Source organism: Athene cunicularia (assembly GCF_003259725.1).
Source record: "Athene cunicularia isolate RWA chromosome 4 unlocalized genomic scaffold, athCun1 chr4_part2, whole genome shotgun sequence".
NCBI classification, from domain to species: domain Eukaryota; kingdom Metazoa; phylum Chordata; class Aves; order Strigiformes; family Strigidae; genus Athene; species Athene cunicularia.
Genome location: NW_020799099.1, coordinates 10,914,139 through 10,931,117, shown reverse-complemented (window position 1 = coordinate 10,931,117; position 16,979 = coordinate 10,914,139). Strand labels below are relative to the sequence as shown.

Here is a 16,979-nt window from a genome sequence, read left to right as displayed (position 1 = left end):
CCGCGCCGCACGCTCCCGAAAGCAATGCGGCTGCCCGGCAGCCAGGTCGGCGACAACCACATGTCCCGACATGCACTGGGAGGTGCGGCATGGCCGCCCGGAACCTGAGTGCCGGGACACTCCGGCTCCCGGCTGCCCCGGGGGTGGAACATGGCCGCCCGCAGGCTCCGCGCCCCGGGGCTGCAGCTCAACTCCCTTCTGACCGTGCGGGGAAGCGGGTGCCGCCCTGCATAGGGCCGGGCCGCTGCCATCAGCCCCCCTGCCCGCCCTGGGGCTCCTCTAGCCCCGGCCCGCAGGTGGAGCCCAGCAGGAACAGAGTGCCACCACCCGACCCGCACAGCGTGTCACCTCCTTCCCGGGGGTCCTTCCAGCCCCCCGCCCAGTGCAAAGGAAGCACAAAACCGCCGTGACGGCGAAGGAGAGGGCAAGTGTTTATCTAGTTATGTACATAAGTCCCAGAAGCAAGGCTGCTCCAGGGCTCAGGGGCACCCAACACTCCCCCTGCCCCTCATGTTACCGCAAATCCGGTCTCAAAAGAACCCTCGTAAGACTTAGTTGGAAGTTTTAGAATACCGGCAATTCTTTATTGCAGCGCTGGATGCACAGGCCATCATCCCACCTAACGTGCATGCCAAAAGACAAAGGCACGCTTATTACATACAATCAAAGGGGTGAATATTCATGTAATTTCTGAGTACACACCTATTTCTAGAGGATCTAGTGCATATGTTAATACGTTGCACAAACGTACTAAAATTTGGGGAAGGGCCTTTGAGGGGCTTCCATGGGGGTTTTCGGTGGTCTGTGGTGGTCCCTAGTGGTTGCTGGAGAGGTGCCTCTTAGTGTCCTTTCCATGGAGTCTTTTTTCATATAAGGTCTTGGCTTGGCTTATGGCTCCGTCTGTAAAGTTTCACAGCTTTCTTATTTTTGGCTTCCACAGGTGTCTGGTCAGTTATCTGCCCTCCTCAGGATGCACTCATTACAGCTGCAAAAATTACATCTTTGGATGCATTCTTGTGTGAGGCCCCTTACAGCAGTTAGCATCAACTGCTTCCAGGCACCAGCTACCAGGCATCACTCCACACCTCGGCCATGTGCCTGAAGCCACATTCATTGGTCCAGTGGAGAATAGTCAGTTCGCTCCTGGGCAAAGGGTGGAGGCCACCAAAACCAGGCAGGGTGCAGGACACTAGAAGAAAGGAGAAAAGTGTCAGCTGGCCGGACAGCTGGGGTGTAGTGAGAAAGCATGATGCAGGGAACAGGATGGCAAGAGAAAGATGGGAACAGGGAGCCCAATGGAGGTGGAGAAAGAAGCAGCAGGGAGAGAGGAAGAGAGGCAGCAGAAAGAGGGAGGGGAAGCAGGACAGAGACCAACAAAGGAGGACAGGGAGCAGCATGGAGATGCAGAAAAAACCTGGGACAGGCAGCACAACAAAAAGGCAGGAAAAAAGAATGGGGACAGGGAGCAGTACTAAGAGAAAGACAAAAAGGCTACAAATAACTGAGCAGTGAGAGAAGATGAGCAAGGGTGGATGAAACAACAGGGAGCCAGGATAGTGAATGATGGAGGGAAGGAGTGGGGCAGGAAACAACACAAAACAAACTGCACAGCTACATGCTACAGGGCAGAGGGAAGAATTAAGAAATAGACACAAGGAACTGGGAAAAAAGAGAGCTGGAGAGCAAAAAGAATAGCAATGAAAGAAAGTGGGAATTCTAAAATAGGGTCATTCAGGAGTCAGAGACAGTGAAATGGAAAAGGATAAAAGCAACAGGGTGGAGAGGGAGGAGTTCATGAACAGGGCAGACAGCTAGCCAGACAGACATAGACAAAGGCAAAAGATTGCATGGACTACAAGGCAGAGAAGGAAGAATTCAAAAGCCAGGGACAGGGAACTGTAGAGAGAGAGGCAGAAATAAAATCCAAAAAAGCGACAAGCCACAGGGCAGGGAAGGACGAATTGATAAATAAGGACAGTGGACCAGACAGAGCATGATGAAGAATGGAAAAAAATATAGCAGCAGGCTACAAGGAAGAGGGAGGAACTGAAGAACAGGGAGTGGAAGCCAGACAGAGACATGAAAAAAAAAATAAAGTGATAGTCTACAAGACACATAGGAAGGAAATATGAAATAGCAGCAGGGAGCTGGACAGAGACATGGAGACAGACAGACAAATAGCATGGGTCTATGGGACTGAAAATGTGGACCCATGCTATGGTTAAAACACAGAGAAAGGGAGCTGGCCAGAGAGAGTGGGGCAAGGGACAGACAGGCTACAGGGGGCAAAGGGAAGATTTAAGAACTGGGGACAGGGAGCTGGACAGAGAGATGGAGATTGCAGGAAGAAGAGGGAGGAATAAATAGGGACAGGGAGCTGGACAGAGAGGGACAGAGAAAGGCAAAAATAGCAGCAGAGTACAGGGCAGAGTGGAAGACTTTAAAAATGGGGGCAGTGACACATATAGAGAGATGGAGCAAACAGGCCAATTTCTGCCAAGGGGGGCAGCGAGCTCCCAGCACCACTCCGTCATGGACGGCTTGGAGGGATCCTTCCTCACTGCAGGCTCTGAGTGCAGAGGAGGCAGAAAATTTTCATTCATTAATGTGTGGTCAGTCCCAGGAGCAAGCCTGCTATGGAGCTTAGTGCTTGTACACTCAACCTTCCCCTGAGACAAGCTGGCAGTTATTACTGGAGCAGCAGATATAGGGAACGAAAATACAGTGGTGGGGAGCAGGACGGAGGAACAGAAAGGGGAAAATAAGGGAGAAGGACTGAGGAGCAGAGAAAGAAAAGTACATGGAAAAGGACAGTGAGATGGAGAAATCAATTAAAAAAAAGGGATGAGGAGCCCTGCAGGGACATGGCAGAAGAAAAACATGGTCAGGGACCAGGATGGAGTGGCAGATAACAAAAAAAGCCTAAGAGAGAACATGACAGAGAAATGGGGAAAAGGAGAGAGAAACAGAGAGAGCACAAGAGGGATAGGGAGCAGGACAGGGAGATGGAGCGGGAAGGGAAAAAGACAGGAGGAAGAACAAAGGGAAAGAGACACAAGGGCAAGGAGCAGGACAAAAGGATGGAAGAAGAAAGAAAGAATGATGGGCTGAAGGACAGACATGGAGAAATTATAAAATAGACACAGGGAGCATGATAATGACAGAGACAGAAAAATGGGACAGAGAGTGGGACAGAGCAGCACTGGCTAGAAAAAAACAACTGACGGGCGATCTATGGTAGCAACAGGCGCCCGAGGTGCAGTACCGACGCTCGGTCGCCGGGCGGCAGCAACACCTTAACGATCCTTCTGTGAGCATAGGGTAGGATGAGAAATGAGTGACAGCTCAGACCAGTTTACAGCAGCCAAAGACGGCAACTACTTACTGGGAGTACAGGGCTCACATTTCTCTGCCCTGGGAGTAGCAGCAGCGAGTCAACAGATACTGTAGAAAGATTTTTTAAAAACACGGGAACACAGTCCCCACACTGAAGGCAGGAGGGAACAGAGACTTAAAGCTGCTTTTCCAAGAGGGACAACTATGTTTAGAAGGAAACAGCATGTCTGAGGAGACCAGATGCAAGCGGCTGATCTGGAAATGAGCAATATGCTGCAGACCCTTGGGCTTTGTTGTGCCATCTGCACCTTTCCTCACCTCTCTGCTATCAGTACTGTGCTCTCCTCATACTACATCCACACAAGGGTTCCTGTACAGGGCTTGTCATGTCAGTAAGAGACACTGCACCCTGCCCTCCAGAGTGCAAAGTAATAAGACATAAAGCAGGGAAAGCAGAGGCATGTCGGTATATTAGATGTCCTCAGCAGATGACCACAGAGCCCTGGAGGTTCCATCTTGGCTCTGTACACAATGATCTCAGCAGTTCGTACACAGGGTGAAGTTAACCTGAGAATGAGTGACAGGGTGTAGCGGTTTCTACAACAATCATACTGTCCACACAAAGTAAGAGGTGAGAGAAAGGGGCCTGCTGCGTCCCTTGAAAGGCAGAATTCCTGTAGATTCTGCCAGGGCTGTTTCACTCTTCTGTCTTTGGCAGTTACTTCCCAGAAGTTGGGAGATGGGTATGTTTTCAAGGCCCATACTGCTGCTTACAGAACAAAAGGCACTATGAAGCAGCAGTGACGAACAAGGATGGCCTGTCAAGATGGCAGCAATAACATGGAGAGCCTAAAGCACTAGCCAGGCAAGGTTTGCAACTGAGCTTGTGTTGTGGTTTAACCCCAGCAGTCAACCAAGCCCACAACTGCTCACTCACACCTCCCACCCCGAGGATGACGGAGAGAATCAGAAGGGTAAAAGCGAGGAAACCCATGGGTTAAAATAAAAACAGTTCAACAACCACAACATCTTCTAAGGAAAAGAGAGGAAAAAAAAATACCAAAGAGGAAAACAAAACCCAGAAAAGTGAGACAAATGAAGACAACTGCTCACCACCCCCTGCCCAGGCAGTCCCCGAACAGCAGCCACCCCACCAACGTCCCCCCTAGTTTTATTACTTAACATGCATCGCAGGGTCTGGAATGCCCGTTGATCAGTTGAGGTCAGCTGTCCCAACTCTCTGTGCAGCCCCAGCCTGCTCAGTGGCAGGGCCAGGCAAGGAGAGCAGCCCCGGACACTGTGCGAGCGCTGCTCAGAGGTAACTGAAACACCCCTTTGTCATCAACACTTTCCAGCACAAATCTGCAAGGTACCAGGAGGGAGAGTGGAATGGGAGTGGGCATGGGAGCTGGGTGCAGGGAAGTGGGAAGTGAGTGTCAGAGCTGGGGGGGTGAAGAATGGGCAGATGGGGGCCTGCAGGCAGCACCTTGGGTGTTCAGAAGGGTTATGAGGGGACAAGGCCAAATATGGGGAGGGGAACAGGGGTGGAGGGGGGACATGGGGAAAAACCGCATGCGGCGGAGCTTTTGGTGTAACGTATTTGGGAGAGTGGAGAGACACACAAAGGGGGACAGAGGGGAGGAGAGGGACATGAGGAAGGGGGGGATGGACACAGATTTTGGGTAGGTGTAGGTATAAAGGTACATGGGGGACATGCATGGGGATGACCTACACCAGGAGGTCCACCCGGGAAAACCTACAGCAGATAACTCACCTGGCATAACCAGCAAGAGATAATCCACTCCCGTAACTGACCCACGCCAGATAACAAATCCACACCGGATAACCCGCAGCAATGCCCCTCTAACAGCCAGTGTTTCTCCCCTAATGGATTTGTTGGGGTTCTTCTGGCTTTTCCATAACAAAAAAATTGGGTATTTTTGCTTTTCCAAAATAATCAATTTTGATTTTTTTCAGCTTTTTTCCACAACATAAAAATTAGTGATTTTTGCTTTTGTGCATGAAAATGGGGTGGGTTGTTTGGTTTTTTTTTTTTTTATTTTTCTTTCCAGACACACAAATCCAGGCACATTTTCTGTTCCTGGCAGTCCCAGAATATTTTTGGGCTGTGGCAGTGGCTCCCACTCTGCATGTGCCACCCCACAGCGTAACGACTCTGTTTGGGGGAAGAGGCCCCAAATCAGGATGGGAAAAGGGGGAAATGGAACAGGGTAAGCTTTTGAAAGCACTTTTATATCTTCACTAGAGAGGTATTTATAGGATGGGTCAAGTTTTTAAAACTTTTCTATAAAAAGGGTTTTCTGGCATTGTAAAGTATAAAGGTCTGCTATAGAAGGCTTTACATATCTATTTATGCACATATAAATATATATGGTTTATATATATTATCTATTTATACTTATCTATATGTTTAGATTTATATACACTCACATATTTACACTTACACAGATTATTTCTTCACATTTGTATCTACTTACGCATAGACTTACATATTAACACTTACATAGAACATCTATTTAGACTTACAAACTTTTACACTTCAATATCTATTTAGACCTATATATCTACTTACAATTTTATTGACTTTGACTATTTACACTTACTTAGGTTACATATAATACCTATTTAAACTTACTAAGTGTAGACAGACTTACACAGGAAGTGTAGACAGCTCTATTCAGCCTTTTTTCTACTTTATTCATATTTTTTTTTTTTGCATTTTAAAGGCCTCTGTTTTATATATATAGATGACTTTTTTTTTGTATTTTAAAACCCTATATATCTCTCTAGAATTTATTTATATTCTAAATTCCTTTATTTAATATAGTATAGGTTTTTAAATCCTTTTTTATACATAAAAGAGTATTATTTTTCAATATATATATAAAAATGACAGTTTTTTCTCTATTTCAGCCTCTCACACCCATATTTACACTTTTAATTATTTATTAATCCTTCTCCCTGCATTTTCAGGCATTTTGGGCCTGTGACCCTCCTTTTTAAGGGGGACCCCCTCATGATCCCCCATCCCCTGTTCACCTGCTCCTCCACTACATCATCACCCACACTTGGCAAGATTGTGGTGCCCCAAATAATATCATCACCTCCCAGACATCCTCTTTTTATTCACCCCCCAAAAAAAGGCACAAACCAAGGGAAAGAGCCCTGACCTGCAGCTCATTACTTGAATAATGCCATTTACATATGTAAACACACACAGAAAAAGGGGAGCTCCACTAGAAGAATAAGGGGCGGCAGCCCCCCCAAACGGTTGCAGCCCCCACAGTCCCTGTCCTGCAGGCTGGTGGCTGCCCCACAGAGTGCAAGTGTGCCAGAGGATGGTGCCAGGTCTCTTGCTCAGGCTCTGCTCCACGAGGTTCCCCCTCGATTCCCACGCTGGGACAGGCTCCTCAGGGCAACAAACATCCCCGGTCCCTGTTGGCCCCAGGGCCTCTCCCCATCAGACAGCCCTCACTGCCGCTCCTGTGGGGCACTCGCAGGGGACAGAGCCGGGCCCCTCCAGACACAGGGCTGGCCCCTCCGTTAACGACCAGGAGGCAAACCCGGCTTAGGGGGTATCTATGGAACATCACAAGACACCTACAACAATGCATATGAAAACCAAAAATCCCAAATTACCTTTCAGCATATTAAAAAAAAAACACAGAAAAAAGGAGAGGAATTCAGTCAGAATAAGGGATAGGGTAGCAGTTGAGCTAGAGGAGGATTCTAGGTAGACAGGTCAGCTCAAAATACAACATATCCTTTAAAAGCTACAGTGGTTTGAACACTGAAAATCAGTATTAAGACTAATTGATATGATTTTGAACACATTCTTAGCATAAAATAAAGACTCTTGCTGGAGCTGAAAAACATCACATCCTTTCATTACAGCGCTGCTGCAGGGAGCGTGAGGTTGCAGGACAAAGTCGCACTGTAATCAGAACATACAGCTTACAGATCTACCATGACAGCTACAGGCCCTGCACTGCTGCTGCACATCTTGTTTGGTCAATAAAATCAGAAGTGAAGTGTAAAACTTTAAAGAGTAAAATAAAAAATAAAGAATAAATCTCAGTAATTCACTTTATACTAAGATGTGCATATGTTTACACACATCCCGTAAAAATACTTATACAGGTATTTTATTTTCCTTTCGTATTATTTTAGCTTGCATAGCTGTGAATTGATACCATTCAATTATCTCCAAAATACACAGTTATAAATTGACTAAGGCTTTTTTGTGTGTTACATAATTAGGAGGGATATCTGGCCAGCTGTTACTGCTCAAGAGCGACGCTTCTGAGCTGCCAGGGAAACACACCATTGCAAGCAAGACAGAAAAAGTACTTCAAAGCGCTCCATCAAAATATCAGGAAAACCCACCTGTAACATTCAGTTGCCTCTTTTTAAACATTTAGTACAAATACATAACTGCTTAAATACACCTAATACATTGTATGATACAGCTGTTTGGCAGTTACAGTTTAAAAAATGCAAGTCAGTTTGTAAATTATACAATTTTAACTTCTTTTTACGGTTTCATTTATTATAGAAAAAATCAGTGAGATAAGAGATCCCCCCCACATTTTTAGTTTTGAAAAGTGTCCTAGTTCAGCTAGGATAGGTGAGTGGCAAGGGGTGTGGGAAGAGATGGGCAAGCACCTGAGTCAGAGGTCACTGCCAACGCTTTGGAATTTCACTCCCGAACAAATGCAGAGCCCTGATAAACTGGTGGAGTGCTTAAAAAAGGTGTGTTGCCAACCTGACAAAACCCAGGAGACACAACTCACTGTGACGTGCTGGGGACTTGCCCATGCCTACTGTGTCCTTTTTAACACTACTCACTGCCCTCAAAGGGGAGAAAGGGCTGCAGGATCGGAAAGTTAACTTACTAGTACAGCAGCTGGGCCGGGGGGACAGGCAGAGTCAGTCTCAGTCACCTCCACCAGCACAGCGACTGAGCCAGAGAGCCAGCCAGTGCCGGGATCAGTCGCCCTAATACAGAAAACAAAATATACCAGAAAGTCAGTTTGCAGAGTGAGGGATGGGGATGAGCCAGGTCCAGCACGGGAACAAGAGGAAGGGCCAGAGGTGATCGTCCTATCTCTATCCCCGACTGAGTTGTGAGATGTGCTGAGAGATTTCGGCCACATGGGAAGCAAGCAGATTTGCACCTGGCTGCTCCGATGCTGGGACAATGGAGCCAGTGCTTTTGAAATGGAAGGGAGAGAGGCCAAGCAGCTGGGATCTTTGGCCAAGGATGCTGGCATTGATAGGGAAATAGGGAAACAGACTCAAACCCTCAGCCTTTGGAGGTGACTCCTGCTCAGTGTAAGGGAGAGGTACCCATACAAGGATGATACGTCAGCTAAGCATATGGACCAACATTGAGAAGGAAGGGCATTCAGAAACTCAGGGAGCTGGCTGTGTTTGAGATGATCTATGGTGATCTGAATGATGAGCAGTCACCCATGGACCTAGATCGGGCCCCTTGCACACGCTTGATGTGGCGAGAGTTCCTGAAGAGTGCACCAGAAGCACACTCGAAAGCATTAGCAATAGTGTCCTGGTGGACAGACACCCACACTCTAACAGTGGATGGAGTGGTTGGCAAGCTCCGGCAATATGAGGGAAATCTCCTTCATCTCAACATTCCTGGGTTTCAGCTGTAAAGGAGCTGTCTCAGAGGCTCCAGAAAGTAGAAGAGGACATGTCCTACATTCCACCTGAATGGGCTGATGTCTCAGCCATTAGAAGTAAATGTTTCCCCACCCAAGAGAAAGGCAGCAGAAGACACACACCACGGGGCACCCTGTGGTTTTTCCTCCGCGACCATGGAGGAAACATGAGAAGGTGGGATGGACAGCCCACTGCCGCCCTAGCTGCACAAGCAGAGCAGCTGAAAGGGAAGACCACCACGAAAGGGGAGTCCTCCAAGAAAAGTGCAGCTCCAGTGTCCAGTCAGAAATCCCCCAGACAGAATAGGATGGTGAACGTTATGTCTGACCCTCTTGAGGGGAGCAGTGAATCATTCTTTCAAGAAGTGAGTGATGATGAGCAGGATTAGAGGGGCCCTGCCTCCAGCCAGGTGGAGGAAAGGGATAATCGGATTTACTGGACAGTGTGGATCCGATCGCCTGGAACGTCAGACCCAAAAGAGTATAAAGACTTTGGTGGATACTGGTGCACAGTGCACCCAGATGCCATTGAGCTACAGTGGGGCTGAATCTATTTGCATCTCCGGAGTGACAGGGGGATCCCAACAGCTGACCCTACTGGAAGCTGAAGTGAGCCTGACTGGGAAGGACTGGCATAAGCACCCCACTGTGACTGGCCCAGATGCCCCGTGCATCCTGGGCATAGACTGTCTCAGGAGAGGGTACTTCAAAGACCCAAAAGGGTACCGGTGGGCTTTTGGTGTAGCTGCCCTGGAGGAGGTTGAACAGTTGTCCACCTTACCCGGCCTCTCAGAGGATCCCTCAGTGGTGGGGTGGCTTAAGGTTGAGGAGCAGCGAGTGCCGATTGCTACCAGGACGGTGCACCAGTGGCAGTACCGCACTAACCGAGATTCCCTGGTCCCCATCCATCAGCTGATCCGTCAACTAGAAAGCCAGAAGGTGATCAGCAAAACTCACTCCCCCTTCAACAGCCCTATATGGCCAGTGAGAAAGCCTAATGGTGAATGGAGGCTAACTGTGGACTACCGTGGCCTGAATGAAGTCACGCCAGCAATGAGTGCTGCAGTGCCAGACATGCTAGAGCTCCAGTATGAACTGGAGTCAAAGGCAGCCAAGTGGTACGCCACGATTGACATTGCTAACGCGTTCTTCTCCATTCCGATAGCACCAGAGTGCACGCCACAGTTTGCGTTCACTTGGAGAGGTATCCAGTACACCTGGAATCAGTTGCCCCAGGGGTGGAACCACAACTCCACCATTTGCCATGGGCTGGTCCATACTGCACTGTAGAGAGGTGGGGCTCCAGAACACCTGCAGTACATTGATGACATCATTTTATGGGGAGACACAGCCAAGGAGGTCTTTGAAAAAGGAAAGAAGATAATTGAAATCCTCCTGAAGGCCGGCTTTGCCATTAAGCAAAATAAAGTTAAGGGGACTGCAAAGGAAATTCCATTCCTCCGAATAAAAAGGCAAGATGAGGGTTGCCACATCCCAATGGAGATGATAAACAAGGTAACAGCCATGGCCCTACCGACCTCTAAAAAGGAGACTCAGTCTTTCCTGGGCGCTGTGGGGTTCTGGAGGATGCACATCCCGAACTACAGCCTGATTGTGAGCCCTCTCTACCACATAACCCATAAGAAGAACGATTTTGAATGGGGCCCTGACCAACAACAATCCTTTTAACAAATTAAATGGGAGATTGCCCAGGCAGTAGCCCTCGGGCCAGTCTGGGAAGGGCAGGAGGTTAAAAACATGCTCTACACCGCAGCTGGGGAGAATGGCCCTACATGGAGCCTCTGGCAGAGAGCACCTGGGGAGACCCGAGGCCGACCTCTGGGCTTTTGGAGCCAGGGATACAAAGGCTCTGAAGCTAATTACGCATCAACTGAGAAGGAGATACTGGCAACGTACGAAGGAGTTCGGGCTGCCTCCAAAGTGGTCGGCACTGAAACACAGCTCCTCCTGGCACCCCAACTGCCGGTGCTGGGGTGGATGTTCAAAGGAAAGGCCTCCTCCACACATCATGCAACAGATGCCATGTGGAGTAAATAGGTTGTGTTGATAACACAATGGGCTCGAATAGGGAACCCCAGCCGCCCAGGGATATGAGAGGTGATTACGAACTGGCCAGAGAGCAAAGACTCTGGGATGTCATGACCTCACCAGAGAAGGAGGTGACACATGCTACGGAGGCCCCACCATATAACGAGCTGCCGGATGAGGAGAAGCAACATGCCCTGTTCACTGATGGGTCTTGTGACATTGTGGGAAAACATCGACGGTGGAAGGCTGCTGTATGGAGTCCCACACAACAGGTCACTGAAGCTGCTGTGGGTCAGGGTGAATCGAGCCAGCTCGCAGAGGTGAAAGCCATGCTTTGGATATTGCTGAGCAGGAAAGTGGCCGAGGCTCTACCTCTACACTGACTCGTGGGCAGTGGCGAATACCCTGTGGAAATGGTTGCAGCAGTGGAAGCAGAACAACTGGCAGCGTAAGGGTAAAACTGTCTGGGCTGCTTAAGTATGGCAGGATACTGCAGCCCAGGTGGAAAACCTCGTTGTGAAAGTGCGCCATGTGGATGTCCATGTACCCAAGAGTCGGGCCACTGATGAACATCAACACAACCAGCAGGCAGACCAAGTTGCTAAGATCAGAGTGGCTCAGGTGGACTTGGACTGGCAGCACAAAGGTGAACTGTTGTTCATAGCCCGGTGGGCCCATGAGACCTTGGGCCACCAAGGTAGAGATGCAACATACAGGTGGGCTCGAGATCAAGGGGTGGACCTCACCATTGACACCATTGCAGAGATCATCCACGGATGTGAGACGTGTGCTGCAATCAAACATGCCAAGCAGGTGAAGCCTCAGCAGAATGCAAAGCGATGGTTGAAATATAGATATGGAGAGGCCTGGCAGATCAACTACGTTACACTGCCACAGACCCACCAAAGGAAGCGCCACGTGCTCACAAGGGTGGAAGTAACCACTGGATGGCTGGAAACTTACCCAGTGCCCCACACCACCACCTGAAACACCATCCTGGGCCTTGAAACCCAAGTCCTGTGGTGACACGGCACCCCAGAGAGAATTGAGTCAGACAATAGGACCCACTTCCAAAAAAAACTCATAGATGCCTGGGCAGAAGAACACAGCATTGAGTGGGTCTACCATATCCCCTACCATGCACCAGCCTCTTGGAAGATTTGAGCGCTACAATGGACTGTTAAAAACCACATTGAAAGCAATGGGAGGTGGAACCTTCAAAAATTGGGACGTGAATCTGGCAAAGGCTACCTGATTAGTCAACACAAAAGGATCTGCTAGTCGAGCTGGCCCGGCTCAGTCAAAACCTCCACATGCTGTAGATGGGAATAAAGTCCCTGTGGTGCGCATAAGGAATATATTGGGAAAAATGGTCTGGTTTAGTCCTGCGCCAGGCAAAGGTAAAGGCAAACCCATCCACAGGATTGCTTTTGCTCAAGGACCGGGGTGCACCTGGTGGGTGATGCAGGGCAATGGAGAGGTCCAACACGTATCACAGGGGGACATTTCTGGGTGAGAATATACCATGAATTATGCTGTTCCTTTGTTAATGGTTGTTCTGTTATTAACTGCTAAATGGCGGCTGGACATGACACAGATGGTACAGAATAAAGGGGTGGATTATGTCCTGGTTCAGCTAGGACAGGGTTGTTTCCCCAGCAGTGGGGAGAGGGCGCTAGCCGGGTTATTCAATACCATGCTGACATCAGGTCTATGCACCAAGCATGGGAAGAGTGTCCTGTGGGCTTTTGTCTGGGGAAGCACACGCAGCGGATTTGCTGTGTCCCTTGTGGTATTTCTCTGTATATCTGCTGTCTTGTTTACTGTTTATTGTTATTATTGCTATTGTTGTTGTTCAGATTATTTGTTGCACTGTTGTATTAAATTTTTCCTTACTTCAACCCCAGGGTTTGTGCCTCACTTCCCGCCCTGCCCGGTCCAAGGGTGGAAGAGGGACAACGGCAACGTGGTCTCTGGTCCCGGCAGGGCCTAAGCCACCACAAAAAGAAAAATACATTCAAATCCTCAGTGCCACAATAAGACTTCCTAGAAGGACTGACAGATTTGCTAATGCTTCTGGACATACTGAAGCGTGCAGAATAACATTTTTATGATATCTCAACTGTTACGGTGGAGAACCCAAAGACCAGTGATGACATTAACCTTTGGAAGACATGCTGTGCTTGGGTCTTGGGAAGGAAATTGGCTTTTTCTTATTTTCATAGAGAGTTAAAACTCTTGTTGCTGTTGACTTCTACTGCCATCATCTCTGAAGATCCTCTCTGATGGGAAGTTCATAAGATGCAACTTCTTTGAATGTGATTTCCATTCTGGAAAATCTTTTTCCAACTGAAGTCAAAATTACACACTGTAGGTTAAGCAAAAAGGACACGATTGAAGCCGTAACTCACCATAACCACATCAGGACTCACCACTGTTAGCTACAAGGCTGCTAATCCTTCCATGTAAAAGCCTGGAAAACATACAGAATCATCACCAATTTGTCCATGTCTCTTCTTTGATCTTGATTTCTTTTAGTACACATGCTAGTAGTTCAGTGAGGTTTTTAAGCACTACTCTAAGATACTTTAAAAACTTACTGACTGAAAAAGCATTCATGTTTTATCATGAAAACAAAGTGTTTCTTCTGAATATCCAAACTCTTACAAACAGTTTCTTTCCTCTTTTATTACAAAATTATTTTCACAGTATCATTTAACAGTAAGCACACAAAACAGAATATTATGCTTTCAGGAAGAAAAAATAGAGGGAAGTATACTTTGCATAGGTGTAACATGCTCCAGAACAGACCTTATTTCATTTTTACTATTTGTGTTAAAATATTTTATATAAAAACTACAGAGAGTTGGCACATTCTTAAAGACCCTCCTACAACTTCCTTAGGAAAAATAGACACACACATCACAGATGTACCTTGTACTTGCAGAACACTATAGATTCTTTCCATCAGTCTTGCACTTTCACAGCAGAACAAAGGGCAACCATATTGAAATTGGGGCAGTTGACAATCTGCTGAGAGAAGGAAAAACACCCATTAACATAAAGCTAGGTAGGAATCTAAAGCTTCCCTTTTTTGTGAAGGTTTGTGAAGGCTACAACCAAGTGGAGGAAAAAGTATTTTGCATCATCTTTAGTACAGCTGTTGATGCAGGCCACTAGAGCTTTTGAGTTTACACCATCATGCCTTTTTTTGACTTATTGGCAGCTTTAATTTCAGTACAACCACTTTCATAGACACACGCTGGTAAGGGACACAGATACCTACACATATTTTCTCAAGCCTGTGTATAGCCAAGATTTCCTTACCCTCTATGTCCCAAGTTGAATATTTTTCTTAAAGAGTACAAACAACCCATCTGTCCTTGTTAAGTACCTCTTTGCAAAAATGATTTTTTTCAGGCTGTTTCTCCAAACCATCAAGATCTTGTAAAAACTGCAGTTGTTGCCACCGAGTCTGCTTAGGGTCCCTCATAGCTTTAGCTTATCATTAGATTTAACAGGCATACGCTCTAGTCCATCTTCCAACAGCAAATATACCCAACACTCTCAGACCAGAGCACCATGCCAGATGTCTGCACACACCTTACTGTTTTGATGAGGAGCCACAGAACATCGCTGCAAGCACAGCTGCACATGCCAGATCAGTTTCACCTACATTGATTTCAGTGAATGTAGTTTCTGAAGCTTTGAAGTGAAAACTGTCTCTTGACACTTTGCCACAGAAGTGATCCATAACTAGGACTCTACAAGAGCCTAGTAACAAACTACAAACCCACAGCAGGACCAGCTTCAGAACTATTTAGACCAGAAACAAATGATTAAAAAAAAAAAAAATCAGCTTCATCACATGCACAGGAAAGCAGTAGACATAGAAAAGGGTCAGCATCCCTAGCCCTAACAGAAAACAGGCATTCTCCTTCCATTCCTAAACTAACCTGTTAGGGCTAAATATCACCACACTACTGTAGGAATATTGAGAGTCGGGAACTACAGCCCTGCCACTGGATGTGATATTAACTGATGCCATTTACATAGCATGACACACAAACAGAGGGACATGTTTTGTCACACACAACCCTGGATTTCTGAAAATTTCTGTTTACCAAAACCAGCCATTTGGAACATAGTGCCAAACAACATCTGGCAATAAAACTTCGATGTGTTTGACACACACAACTTCTTGCTTCATGTTACCATTGTTCTTCCTTCAGTAATTCTACTTGTAGACAAGTTATTCTCTACTGGTTCAAGCATTTACCTTCTTGGTATTACCAGCACATTTACACAGGCAAATAACTAAACTGTTCTTCTAAAATTGTCCAGATGACAATTACATCCATGAAAGAGTAAAAGAAAAGGAGTGGGCAGGCAGCAAGAGCTCTGTAGGCCTGCACTATTCAACACTACGCTTTTTTCAGTGGTTTTGGGTTGGTTTTTTTTTAAGAAAACACCCACCCACACCCACCATACCACCACCACCCCTCAAAAAGTAAAAAAAAAAAACAAAACACCACACCAAAAAAACCCATGACCTTGTATCTTTTTTTTTTTTCCTTCTGGAGTTCACCCCCATCTCAGCAAACAGTCTTGTCATAGCATCAAGTGCAGCTGATCCATATCCCAATGGCATTTGCATGTGAAGAATCCATGTTCAGAAATAGTCCAGATCTGTAAGACTGGTGTAATTTTTGTGTTTTAATAATCAGAATTCAATTTTATTGACTGACACATCTGTGAGGAAACTAATTAACTCTGAAATGTAGTATATCTTGGGGGGACAAAAGGTGTTAGAGACTGAAAAAAAAATAATTATTCAGAGCTCCCAACCATGATGGAGCAGTGGGGAAATTAATGAAAGAGAAGAAAAAACAACAGTGACATTAAGTGAAATTTGGTTGACCATGTACTTAAAGACTCTCCAAGTCTACACCTCAATCCTAGGAATGACTAGTCTTTTTTTGGAAGGACAAACTTTAATTAAAAGTCCTAGATTGAAGGCTCCACCGAACAGAATGTGGATTGAGCCACAGAACACTCTTACAAAATCCAAATATAAATCAACTTTGAACATCACTTTCCATCATGTTTCATTCATTACATTTCCACTGGTGTCCAGGTGCGCAAAAATTAACTCTACTGTCACCACATGCTACTAAAAATTTAGTTATGCTTATGAAAATAAAAGGCTAATTCCAACTTGCTCATAAAATTAGTATGAATAAATAGAAGAAAAACACTTGACTTTAAAGAAGGTAACAGGCAGCCCTTAATTTATCACAGATGAAAGTTTATTCTTTTACCTGAAAGAAAAATGTTCATAACTACCAAGGGACCAATTTAGGATAACAGCAATTTTTCATCAGCTTTTCTGCACTGGCAGCAAATTTGCCTATTCTGTGGGTTAGATGTGGAGCATCTCTAGTGCCCTTGAACTTGGAAATGTTTCTCCCTGCTCCCCAAGCCCCATAACTATGATTACCTGAGCAGCAAGTGGAATAATCCATGCAGGATTTCACATGAAACAGAAAATGACACTGAGAAAAGGCAAAAACAATAGCCTGTTTGTCATACCCAGCCAATAGTGAAAAGCCAGGGGATGATTCTGCCAGAAGGGCCGTGCGAAGCCAGGCCAGGCCGGGCACTGCAGGAGCTCTGATCGGCCGGTTTCTCACCCCTTTGCCAGGTACTTAGGAGATGATGACACCTCACCCACACCCCCTTGCAGCAGGGCTGCCCCAGGAGACCCCCACCTCTCATGCCCAGAATGGGACAGGGAAGAACCCTCCATGAGACACATGGCATGAATTTAATCCCCAAGGCAAAAGACGACTTTCCTCCCTGCTGCTGGGAGCTCCTGGCTGGTGCCAGTCC

The 16,979-nt window shown here is 46.7% G+C and overlaps 1 long non-coding RNA gene across 2 annotated transcripts; it reads right to left on the bottom strand.

Moving 5' to 3' along the window:
- Positions 1-428: 428 nt before the first annotated feature.
- Positions 429-16,655, bottom strand: LOC113479835. Of its 2 annotated transcripts, XR_003398348.1 has the most exons (5): positions 16,588-16,645; positions 14,691-14,861; positions 14,022-14,117; positions 13,499-13,560; positions 429-1,189 (listed from the first exon to the last, which is right to left on the bottom strand). It is a non-coding gene; the product is annotated as an uncharacterized LOC113479835 (long non-coding RNA). The 2 variants fall into 2 exon arrangements; XR_003398349.1 differs by lacking the exon at positions 14,691-14,861 and having other exon boundaries at positions 16,588-16,655.
- Positions 16,656-16,979: the final 324 nt, after the last annotated feature.